The following is a 13,731-nucleotide window of genomic DNA, read 5'->3' on the forward strand; positions in this document are numbered from 1 at the left end:
TTATTGTGAGAATATTGCAATTGTCTGACAAAAGTGAAAAATGTAAATTTCCAATTTCAACCAAACATGCTAGAAATGCTCCAATTGAGCTAATTAGCTTATTGTGAGAATATTGCAATTGTTTGACAAAAGTGAAAAATGTAAATTTCAAATTTCAACCAAACATGCTAGAAATGCTCCAATTGAGCTAATTAGCTTATTGTGGGAATATTACAAACGTCTGACAAAAGTGAAAAATGTAAATTTCCAATTTCAACCGAACATGCTAGAAATGCTCCAATTGAGCTAATTAGCTTATTGTGAGAATATTGCAATTGTCTGACAAAAGTGAAAAATGTAAACTTCCAATTTCAACCAAACATGCTAGAAATGCTCCAATTGAGCTAATTAGCTTATTGTGAGAATATTACAAACGTCTAACAAAATTGAAAAATGTAAATTTCCAATTTCAACCAAACATGCTAGAAATGCTCCAATTGAGCTAATTAGCTTATTGTGAGAATATTGCAATTGTCTGACAGAAGTGAAAAATGTAAATTTGCAATTTCAACCAAACATGCTAGAAATGCTCCAATTTAGCTAATTAGCTTATTGTGAGAATATTACAAACGTCTGACAACACTGAAAAATGTAAATTTCCAATTTCAACCAAACATGCTAGAAATGCTCCAATTGAGCTAATTAGCTTATTGTGAGAATATTGCAATTGTCTGACAAAAGTGAAAAAAGTAAACTTCCAATTTCAACCAAACATGCTAGAAATGCTCAAATTGCGCAAATAAGCCTACTGTAAGAATTTTACAAACGTCTGACAAAATTGAAAAATGTAAATTTCCAATTTCAACCAAACATGCTAGAAATGCTCCAATTGAGCTAATTAGCTTATTGTGAGAATATTACAAACGTCTGACAAAAGTGAAAAATGTAAATTTCCAATTTCAACCAAACATGCTAGAAATGCTCCAATTGAGCTAATTAGCTTATTGTAAGAATTTTACAAACGTCTGACAAAATTGAAAAATGTAAATTTCCAATTTCAACCAAACATGCTAGAAATGCTCCAATTGAGCTAATTAGCTTATTGTGAGAATATTACAAACGTCTGACAAAAGTGAAAAATGTAAATTTCCAATTTCAACCAAACATGCTAGAAATTCTCCAATTGAGCTAATTAGCTTATTGTGAGAATATTGCAATTGTCTGACAAAAGTGAAAAATGTAAATTTCCAATTTCAACCAAACATGCTAGAAATGCTCCAATTGAGCTAATTAGCTTATTGTGAGAATATTGCAATTGTCTGACAAAAGTGAAAAATTTAAATTTCAAATTTCAACCAAACGTGCTAGAAATGCTGCAATTGAGCTAATTAGCTTATTGTGAGAATATTACAAACGTCTGACAAAAGTGAAAAATGTAAATTTCCAATTTCAACCAAACATGCTAGAAATGCTCCAATTGAGCTAATTAGCTTATTGTGAGAATATTGCAATTGTCTGACAAAAGTGAAAAATGTAAATTTCCAATTTCAACCAAACATGCTAGAAATGCTCCAATTGAGCTAATTAGCTTATTGTGAGAATATTACAAACGTCTAACAAAATTGAAAAATGTAAATTTCCAATTTCAACCAAACATGCTAGAAATGCTCCAATTGAGCTAATTAGCTTATTGTGAGAATATTGCAATTGTCTGACAGAAGTGAAAAATGTAAATTTGCAATTTCAACCAAACATGCTAGAAATGCTCCAATTTAGCTAATTAGCTTATTGTGAGAATATTACAAACGTCTGACAAAAGTGAAAAATGTAAATTTCTAATTTCAACCAAACATGCTAGAAATGCTCCAAATGAGCTAATTAGCTTATTGAGAGAATATTGCAATTGTCTGACAAAAGTGAAAAAAGTAAATTTCCAATTTCAACCAAACATGCTAGAAATGCTCCAATTGAGCTAATTAGCTTATTGTGAGAATATTGCAATTGTCTGACAAAAGTGAAAAATGTAAATTTCCAATTTCAACCAAACATGCTAGAAATGCTCCAATTGAGCTAATTAGCTTATTGTGAGAATATTACAAACGTCTGACAAAAGTGAAAAATGTAAATTTCCAATTTCAACCAAACATGCTAGAAATGCTCCAATTGAGCTAATTAGCTTATTGTGAGAATATTGCAATTGTCTGACAAAAGTGAAAAATGTAAACTTCCAATTTCAACCAAACATGCTAGAAATGCTCCAATTGAGCTAATTAGCTTATTGTGAGAATATTACAAACGTCTAACAAAATTGAAAAATGTAATTTTCCAATTTCAACCAAACATGCTAGAAATGCTCCAATTGAGCTAATTAGCTTATTGTGAGAATATTGCAATTGTCTGACAGAAGTGAAAAATGTAAATTTGCAATTTCAACCAAACATGCTAGAAATGCTCCAATTTAGCTAATTAGCTTATTGTGAGAATATTACAAACGTCTGACAACACTGAAAAATGTAAATTTCCAATTTCAACCAAACATGCTAGAAATGCTCCAATTGAGCTAATTAGCTTATTGTGAGAATATTGCAATTGTCTGACAAAATTGAAAAAAGTAAATTTCCAATTTCAACCAAACATGCTAGAAATGCTCAAATTGCGCAAATAAGCCTACTGTAAGAATTTTACAAACGTCTGACAAAACTGAAAAATGTAAATTTCCAATTTCAACCAAACATGCTAAAAATGCTCCAATTGAGCTAATTAGCTTATTGTGAGAATATTACAAACGTCTGACAAAAGTGAAAAATGTAAATTTCTAATTTCAACCAAACATGCTAGAAATGCTCCAAATGAGCTAATTAGCTTATTGAGAGAATATTGCAATTGTCTGACAAAAGTGAAAAAAGTAAATTTCCAATTTCAACCAAACATGCTAGAAATGCTCCAATTGAGCTAATTAGCTTATTGTGAGAATATTGCAATTGTCTGACAAAAGTGAAAAATGTAAATTTCCAATTTCAACCAAACATGCTAGAAATGCTCCAATTGAGCTAATTAGCTTATTGTGAGAATATTACAAACGTCTGACAACACTGAAAAATGTAAATTTCCAATTTCAACTGAAGATGCTAGAAATGCTCCAATTGAGCTAATTAGCTTATATTGAGAATATTGCAATTGTCTGACAAAAGTGAAAAATGTAAATTTCCAATTTCAACCAAACGTGCTAGAAATGCTCCAATTGAGCTAATTAGCTTATTGTGAAAATATTACAAACGTCTGACAAAAGTGAAAAATTTAAATTTCCAATTTCAACCAAACATGCTAGAAATGCTCCAATTGAGCTAATTAGCTTATTGTGAGAATATTGCAAATGTCTGACAACACTGAAAAATGTAAATTTCCAATTTCAACCGAAGATGCTAGAAATGCTCCAATTGAGCTAATTAGCTTATTGTGAGAATATTGCAATTGTCTGACAAAAGTGAAAATTGTAAATTTCCAATTTCAACCAAACGTGCTAGAAATGCTCCAATTGAGCTAATTAGCTTATTGTGAGAATATTACAAACGTCTGACAAAAGTGAAAAATGTAAATTTCCAATTTCAACCAAACATGCTAGAAATGCTCCAATTGAGCTAATTAGCTTATTGTGAGAATATTGCAATAGTCTGACAAAAGTGAAAAATGTAAATTTCCAATTTCAACCAAACATGCTAGAAATGCTCCAATTGAGCTAATTAGCTTATTGTGAGAATATTGCAATTGTCTGACAAAAGTGAAAAAAGTAAATTTCCAATTTCAACCAAACATGCTAGAAATGCTCAAATCGCGCAAATAAGCCTACTGTAAGAATTTTACAAACGTCTGACAAAACTGAAAAATGTAAATTTCCAATTTCAACCAAACATGCTAAAAATGCTCCAATTGAGCTAATTAGCTTATTGTGAGAATATTACAAACGTCTGACAAAAGTGAAAAATGTAAATTTCAAATTTCAACCAAACATGCTAGAAATGCTCCAATTGAGCTAATTAGCTTATTGTGAGAATATTACAAACGTCTAACAAAATTGAAAAATGTAAATTTCCAATTTCAACCAAACATGCTAGAAATGCTCCAATTGAGCTAATTAGCTTATTGTGAGAATATTGCAATTGTCTGACAAAAGTGAAAAATGTAAATTTCCAATTTCAACCAAACATGCTAGAAATGCTCAAATTGCCCAAAAAAGCCTACTGTAAGAATTTTACAAACGTCTGACAAAACTGAAAAATGTAAATTTCCAATTTCAACCAAACATGCTAAAAATGCTCCAATTGAGCTAATTAGCTTATTGTGAGAATATTACAAACGTCTGACAACACTGAAAAATGTAAATTTCTAGTTTCAACCAAACATGCTAGAAATGCTCCAAATGAGCTAATTAGCTTATTGAGAGAATATTGCAATTGTCTGACAAAAGTGAAAAATGTAAATTTCCAATTTCAACCAAACATGCTAGAAATGCTCCAATTGAGCTAATTAGCTTATTGTGAGAATATTGCAATTGTCTGACAAAAGTGAAAAATGTAAATTTCCAATTTCAACCAAACATGCTAAAATTGCTCCAATTGAACTAATTAGCTTACTGTGAGATTATTGCAATTGTCTGACAAAATTGAAAAATGTAAATTTTCAATTTCAACCAAACATGCTAGACATGCTCCAATTGAGCTAATTAGCTTATTGTGAGAATATTGCAATTGTCTGACAGAAGTGAAAAATGTAAATTTGCAATTTCAACCAAACATGCTAGAAATGCTCCAATTTAGCTAATTAGCTTATTGTGAGAATATTACAAACGTCTGACAACACTGAAAAATGTAAATTTCCAATTTCAACCAAACATGCTAGAAATGCTCCAATTGAGCTAATTAGCTTATTGTGAGAATATTGCAATTGTCTGACAAAATTGAAAAAAGTAAATTTCCAATTTCAACCAAACATGCTAGAAATGCTCAAATTGCGCAAATAAGCCTACTGTAAGAATTTTACAAACGTCTGACAAAACTGAAAAATGTAAATTTCCAATTTCAACCAAACATGCTAAAAATGCTCCAATTGAGCTAATTAGCTTATTGTGAGAATATTACAAACGTCTGACAACACTCAAAAATGTAAATTTCTAATTTCAACCAAACATGCTAGAAATGCTCCAATTGAGCTAATTAGCTTATTGTGAGAATATTGCAATTGTCTGACAAAAGTGAAAAATGTAAATTTCCAATTTCAACCAAACATGCTAGATTTGCTCCAATTGAGCTAATTAGCTTACTGTGAGATTATTGCAATTGTCTGACAAAAGTGAAAAATGTAAATTTCCAATTTCAACCAAACATGCTAGAAATGCTCCAATTGAGCTAATTAGCTTATTGTGAGAATATTGCAATTGTCTGACAAAAGTGAAAAATGTAAATTTCCAATTTCAACCAAACATGCTAGATTTGCTCCAATTGAGCTAATTAGCTTACTGTGAGATTATTGCAATTGTCTGACAAAAGTGAAAAATGTAAATTTCCAATTTCAACCAAACATGCTAGAAATGCTCCAATTGAGCTAATTAGCTTATTGTGAGAATATTACAAACGTCTGACAACACTGAAAAATGTAAATTTCCAATTTCGACCGAAGATGCTAGAAATGCTCCAATTGAGCTAATTAGCTTATTGTGAGAATATTGCAATTGTCTGACAAAAGTGAAAAATGTAAAATTCCAATTTCAACCAAACGTGCTAGAAATGCTCCAATTGAGCTAATTAGCTTATTGTGAGAATATTACAAACGTCTGACAAAAGTGAAAAATGTAAATTTCCAATTTCAACCAAACATGCTAGAAATGCTCCAATTGAGCTAATTAGCTTATTGAGAGAATATTGCAATTGTTTGACAAAAGTGAAAAATGTAAATTTCCAATTTCAACCAAACATGCTAGAAATGCTCCAATTGAGCTAATTAGCTTATTGAGAGAATATTGCAATTGTTTGACAAAAGTGAAAAATGTAAATTCCCAATTTCAACCAAACGTGCTAGAAATGCTCCAATTGAGCTAATTAGCTTATTGTGAGAATATTACAAACGTCTGACAAAAGTGAAAAATGTAAATTTCGAATTTCAACCAAACATGCTAGAAATGCTCCAATTGAGCTAATTAGCTTATTGTGAGAATATTGCAATTGTCTGACAAAAGTGAAAAATTTAAATTTCAAATTTCAACCAAACGTGCTAGAAATGCTGCAATTGAGCTAATTAGCTTATTGTGAGAATATTGCAATTGTCTGACAAAAGTGAAAAATGTAAATTTCCAATTTCAACCAAACATGCTAGAAATGCTCCAATTGAGCTAATTAGCTTATTGTGAGAATATTGCAATTGTCTGACAAAAGTGAAAAATGTAAATTTCCAATTTCCACCAAATGTGCTAGAAATGCTCCAATTGAGCTAATTAGAGTATTGAGAGAATATTGCAATTGTTTGACAAAAGTGAAAAATGTAAATTTCCAATTTCAACCAAACATGCTAGAAATGCTCCAATTTAGCTAATTAGCTTATTGTGAGAATATTACAAACGTCTAACAAAATTGAAAAATGTAATATTCCAATTTCAACCAAACATGCTAGAAATGCTCCAATTGAGCTAATTAGCTTATTGTGAGAATATTGCAATTGTCTGACAGAAGTGAAAAATGTAAAATTGCAATTTCAACCAAACATGCTAGAAATGCTCCAATTTAGCTAATTAGCTTATTGTGAGAATATTACAAACGTCTGACAACACTGAAAAATGTAAATTTCCAATTTCAACCAAACATGCTAGAAATGCTCCAATTGAGCTAATTAGCTTATTGTGAGAATATTGCAATTGTCTGACAAAAGTGAAAAAAGTAAATTTCCAATTTCAACCAAACATGCTAGAAATGCTCAAATTGCGCAAATAAGCCTACTGTAAGAATTTTACAAACGTCTGACAAAACTGAAAAATGTAAATTTCCAATTTCAACCAAACATGCTAAAAATGCTCCAATTGAGCTAATTAGCTTATTGTGAGAATATTACAAACGTCTGACAAAAGTGAAAAATGTAAATTTCCAATTTCAACCAAACATGCTAGAAATGCTCCAATTGAGCTAATTAGCTTATTGTGAGAATATTGCACTTGTCTGACAAAAGTGAAAAATGTAAATTTCCAATTTCAACCAAACATGCTAGAAATGCTCCAATTGAGCTAATTAGCTTATTGTGAGAATATTACAAACGTCTAACAAAATTGAAAAATGTAAAATTCCAATTTCAACCAAACATGCTAGAAATGCTCCAATTGAGCTAATTAGCTTATTGTGAGAATATTGCAATTGTCTGACAGAAGTGAAAAATGTAAATTTGCAATTTCAACCAAACATGCTAGAAATGCTCCAATTGAGCTAATTAGCTTATTGTGAGAATATTACAAACGTCTAACAAAATTGAAAAATGTAAAATTCCAATTTCAACCAAACATGCTAGAAATGCTCCAATTGAGCTAATTAGCTTATTGTGAGAATATTGCAATTGTCTGACAGAAGTGAAAAATGTAAATTTGCAATTTCAACCAAACATGCTAGAAATGCTCCAATTTAGCTAATTAGCTTATTGTGAGAATATTACAAACGTCTGACAACACTGAAAAATGTAAATTTCCAATTTCAACCAAACATGCTAGAAATGCTCCAATTGAGCTAATTAGCTTATTGTGAGAATATTGCAATTGTCTGACAAAAGTGAAAAATGTAAATTTCCAATTTCAACCAAACATGCTAGATTTGCTCCAATTGAGCTAATTAGCTTACTGTGAGATTATTGCATTTGTCTGACAAAAGTGAAAAATGTAAATTTCCAATTTCAACCAAACATGCTAGAAATGCTCCAATTGAGCTAATTAGCTTATTGTGAGAATATTACAAACGTCTGACAACACTGAAAAATGTAAATTTCCAATTTCAACCGAAGATGCTAGAAATGCTCCAATTGAGCTAATTAGCTTATTGTGAGAATATTGCAATTGTCTGACAAAAGTGAAAAATGTAAATTTCCAATTTCAACCAAACGTGCTAGAAATGCTCCAATTGAGCTAATTAGCTTATTGTGAGAATATTACAAACGTCTGACAAAAGTGAAAAATGTAAATTTCCAATTTCAACCAAACATGCTAGAAATGCTCCAATTGCGCAAATAAGCCTACTGTAAGAATTTTACAAACGTCTGACAACGCTGAAAAATGTAAATTTCTAATTTCAACCAAACATGCTAGAAATGCTCCAATTGAGCTAATTAGCTTATTGTGAGAATGATACAAACGTCTGACAAAACTGAAAAATGTAAATTTCCAATTTCAACCAAACATGCTAGAAATGCTCCAATTGAGCTAATTAGCTTATTGTGAGAATATTGCAATTGTCTGACAAAAGTGAAAAATGTAAATTTCCAATTTCCACCAAATGTGCTAGAAATGCTCCAATTGAGCTAATTAGCTTATTGTGAGAATATTACAAACGTCTGACAAAAGTGAAAAATTTGAATTTCCAATTTCAACCAAACATGCTAGAAATGCTCCAATTGAGCTAATTAGCTTATTGAGAGAATATTGCAATTGTTTGACAAAAGTGAAAAATGTAAATTTCCAATTTCAACCAAATGTGTTAGAAATGCTCCAATTGAGCTAATTAGCTTATTGTGAGAATATTACAAACGTCTGACAAAAGTGAAAAATGTAAATTTCCAATTTCAACCAAACATGCTAGAAATGCTCCAATTGAGCTAATTAGCTTATCGTGAGAATATTGCAATTGTCTGACAAAAGTGAAAAATGTAAGTTTCCAATTTCAACCAAACATGCTAGAAATGCTCCAATTGAGCTAATTAGCTTATTGTGAGAATATTACAAACGTCTAACAAAATTGAAAAATGTAAATTTCCAATTTCAACCAAACATGCTAGAAATGCTCCAATTGAGCTAATTAGCTTATTGTGAGAATATTGCAATTGTCTGACAGAAGTGAAAAATGTAAATTTGCAATTTCAACCAAACATGCTAGAAATGCTCAAATTGCGCAAATAAGCCTACTGTAAGAATTTTACAAACGTCTGACAAAACTGAAAAATGTAAATTTCCAATTTCAACCAAACATGATAAAAATGCTCCAATTGAGCTAATTAGCTTATTGTGAGAATATTACAAACGTCTGACAACACTGAAAAATGTAAATTTCTAATTTCAACCAAACATGCTAGAAATGCTCCAAATGAGCTAATTAGCTTATTGAGAGAATATTGCAATTGTCTGACAAAAGTGAAAAAAGTAAATTTCCAATTGCAACCAAACATGCTAGAAATGCTCCAATTGAGCTAATTAGCTTATTGTGAGAATATTACGAACGTCTGACAAAAGTGAAAAATGTAAATTTCCAATTTCAACCAAACATGCTAGAAATGCTCCAATTGAGCTAATTAGCTTATTGTGAGAATATTGCAGTTGTCTGACAAAAGTGAAAAATGTAAATTTCCAATTTCAACCAAACATGCTAGAAATGCTCCAATTGAGCTAATTAGCTTATTTTGAGAATATTACAAACGTCTAACAAAATTGAAAAATGTAAATTTCCAATTTTAACCAAACATGCTAGAAATGCTCCAATTGAGCTAATTAGCTTATTGTGAGAATATTGCAATAGTCTGACAAAAGTGAAAAAAGTAAATTTCCAATTTCAACCAAACATGCTAGAAATGCTCCAATTGAGCTAATTAGCTTATTGTGAGAATATTACAAACGTCTAACAAAATTGAAAAATGTAAATTTCCAATTTCAACCAAACATGCTAGAAATGCTCCAATTGAGCTAATTAGCTTATTGTGAGAATATTACAAACGTCTGACAACACTGAAAAATGTAAATTTCTAATTTCAACCAAACATGCTAGAAATGCTCCAAATGAGCTAATTAGCTTATTGAGAGAATATTGCAATTGTCTGACAAAAGTGAAAAAAGTAAATTTCCAATTTCAACCAAACATGCTAGAAATGCTCTAATTGAGCTAACTAGCTTATTGTGAAAATATTACAAACGTCTGACAAAAGTGAAAAATGTAAATTTCCAATTTCAACCAAACATGCTAGAAATGCTCCAATTGAGCTAATTAGCTTATTGTGAGAATATTGCAATTATCTGTCAAAAGTGAAAAATGTAAAGTTCCAATTTCAACCAAACATGCTAGAAATGCTCCAATTGAGCTAATTAGCTTATTGTGAGAATATTACAAACGTCTAACAAAATTGGAAAATGTAAATTTCCAATTTCAACCAAACATGCTAGAAATGCTCCAATTGAGCTAATTAGCTTATTGTGAGAATATTGCAATTGTCTGACAGAAGTGAAAAATGTAAATTTGCAATTTCAACCAAATATGCTAGAAATACTCCAATTTAGCTAATTAGCTTATTGTGAGAATATTACAAACGTCTGACAACACTGAAAAATGTAAATTCCCAATTTCAACCAAACATGCTAGAAATGCTCCAATTGAGCTAATTAGCTTATTGAGAGAATATTGCAATTGTTTGACAAAAGTGAAAAATGTAAATTTCCAATTTCAACCAAACGTGCTAGAAATGCTCCAATTGAGCTAATTAGCTTATTGAGAGGATATTGCAATTGTTTGACAAAAGTGAAAAATGTAAATTTCCAATTTCAACCAAACGTGCTAGAAATGCTCCAATTGAGCTAATTAGCTTATTGTGAGAATATTACAAACGTCTGACAGAAGTGAAAAATGTAAATTTGCAATTTCAACCAAACATGCTAAAAATGCTCCAATTGAGCTAATTAGCTTATTGTGAGAATATTACAAACGTCTGACAACACTGAAAAATGTAAATTTCCAATTTCAACCAAACATGCTAGAAATGTTCCAATTGAGCTAATTAGCTTATTGAGAGAATATTGCAATTGTTTGACAAAAGTGAAAAATGTAAGTTTCCAAATTCAACCAAACGTGCTAGAAATGCTCCAATTGAGCTAATTAGCTTAATGTGAGAATATTACAAACGTCTGACAAAAGTGAAAAATGTAAATTTCCAATTTCAACCAAACATGCTAGAAATGCTCCAATTGAGCTAATTAGCTTATTGTGAGAATATTGCAATTGTCTGACAAAAGTGAAAAATGTAAATTTCCAATTTCAACCAAACATGCTAGAAATGCTCCAATTGAGCTAATTAGCTTATTGTGAGAATATTACAAACGTCTAACAAAATTGAAAAATGTAAATTTCCAATTTAAACCAAACATGCTAGAAATGCTCCAATTGAGCTAATTAGCTTATTGTGAGAATATTACAAACGTCTGACAACACTGAAAAGTGTAAATTTCTAATTTCAACAAACATGCTAGAAATGCTCCAATTGAGCTAATTAGCTTATTGTGAGAATATTACAAACGTCTAACAAAATTGAAAAATGTAAATTTCCAATTTAAACCAAACATGCTAAAAATGCTCCAATTGAGCTAATTAGCTTATTGTGAGAATTTTACAAACGTCTGACAAAACTGAAAAATGTAAATTTCCAATTTCAACCAAACATGCTAGAAATGCTCCAATTGAGCTAATTAGCTTATTGTGAGAATATTACAAACGTCTGACAACACTGAAAAATGTAAATTTCCAATTTCAACCAAACATGCTAGAAATGCTCCAATTGAGCTAATTCTAGAAATGCTCCAATTGAGCTAATTAGCTTATTGTGAGAATATTGCAATTATCTGTCAAAAGTGAAAAATGTAAATTTCCAATTTCAACCAAACATGCTAGAAATGCTCCAATTGAGCTAATTAGCTTATTGTGAGAATATTACAAACGTCTAACAAAATTGAAAAATGTAAATTTCCAATTTCAACCAAACATGCTAGAAATGCTCCAAATGAGCTAATTAGCTTATTGAGAGAATATTGCAATTGTCTGACAAAAGTGAAAAAAGTAAACTTCCAATTTCAACCAAACATGCTAGAAATGCTCTAATTGAGCTAATTAGCTTATTGTGAGAATATTACAAACGTCTGACAAAAGTGAAAAATGTAAATTTCCAATTTCAACCAAACATGCTAGAAATGCTCCAATTGAGCTAATTAGCTTATTGTGAGAATATTGCAATTATCTGTCAAAAGTGAAAAATGTAAATTTCCAATTTCAACCAAACATGCTAGAAATGCTCCAATTGAGCTAATTAGCTTATTGTGAGAATATTACAAACGTCTAACAAAATTGGAAAATGTAAATTTCCAATTTCAACCAAACACGCTAGAAAGGCTCCAATTGAGCTAATTAGCTTATTGTGAGAATATTGCAATTGTCAGACAGAAGTGAAAAATGTAAATTTGCAATTTCAACCAAATATGCTAGAAATACGCCAATTTAGCTAATTAGCTTATTGTGAGAATATTACAAACGTCTGACAACACTGAAAAATGTAAATTCCCAATTTCAACCAAACATGCTAGAAATGCTCCAATTGAGCTAATTAGCTTATTGTGAGAATATTGCAATTGTCTGACAAAAGTGAAAAAAGTAAATTTCCAATTTCAACCAAACATGCTAGAAATGCTCAAATTGCGCAAATAAGCCTACTGTAAGAATTTTACAAACGTCTGACAAAACTGAAAAATGTAGATTTCCAATTTCAACCAAACATGCTAGAAATGCTCCAATTGAGCTAATTAGCTTATTGTGAGAATATTGCAATTGTCTGACAAAAGTGAAAAAAGTAAATTTCCAATTTCAACCAAACATGCTAGAAATGCTCCAATTGAGCTAATTAGCTTATTGTGAGAATATTGCAATTGTCTGACAAAAGTGAAAAAAGTAAATTTCCAATTTCAACCAAACATGCTAGAAATGCTCCAATTGAGCTAATTAGCTTATTGTGAGAATATTACAAACGTCTAACAAAATTGAAAAATGTAAATTTCCAATTTCAACCAAACATGCTAGAAATGCTCCAATTGAGCTAATTAGCTTATTGAGAGAATATTGCAATTGTTTGACAAAAGTGAAAAATGTAAATTTCCAATTTCAACCAAACATGCTAGAAATGCTCAAATTGCGCAAATAAGCCTACTGTAAGAATTTTACAAACGTCTGACAAAACTGAAAAATGTAAATTTCCAATTTCAACCAAACATGCTAGAAATGCTCCAATTGAGCTAATTAGCTTATTGTGAGAATATTACAAACGTCCGACAAAACTGAAAAATGTAGATTTCCAATTTGAACCAAACATGCTAGAAATGCTCCAATTGAGCTAATTAGCTTATTGTGAGAATATTACAAACGTCTGACAACACTGAAAAATGTAAATTTCTAATTCCAACCAAACATGCTAGAAATGCTCCAATTGAGCTAATTAGCTTATTGTGAGAATATTACAAACGTCTGACAACACTGAAAAATGTAAATTTCTAATTTCAACCAAACATGCTAGAAATGCTCCAAATGAGCTAATTAGCTTATTGAGAGAATATTGCAATTGTCTGACAAAAGTGAAAAAAGTAAATTTCCAATTTCAACCAAACATGCTAGAAATGCTCTAATTGAGCTAATTAGCTTATTGTGAGAATATTACAAACGTCTAACAAAATTGAAAAATGTAAAATTCCAATTTCAACCAAACATGCTAGAAATGCTCCAA

Source organism: Watersipora subatra, unplaced genomic scaffold, assembly GCF_963576615.1.
Source record: "Watersipora subatra unplaced genomic scaffold, tzWatSuba1.1 SCAFFOLD_29, whole genome shotgun sequence".
Lineage (NCBI taxonomy): Eukaryota > Metazoa > Bryozoa > Gymnolaemata > Cheilostomatida > Watersiporidae > Watersipora > Watersipora subatra.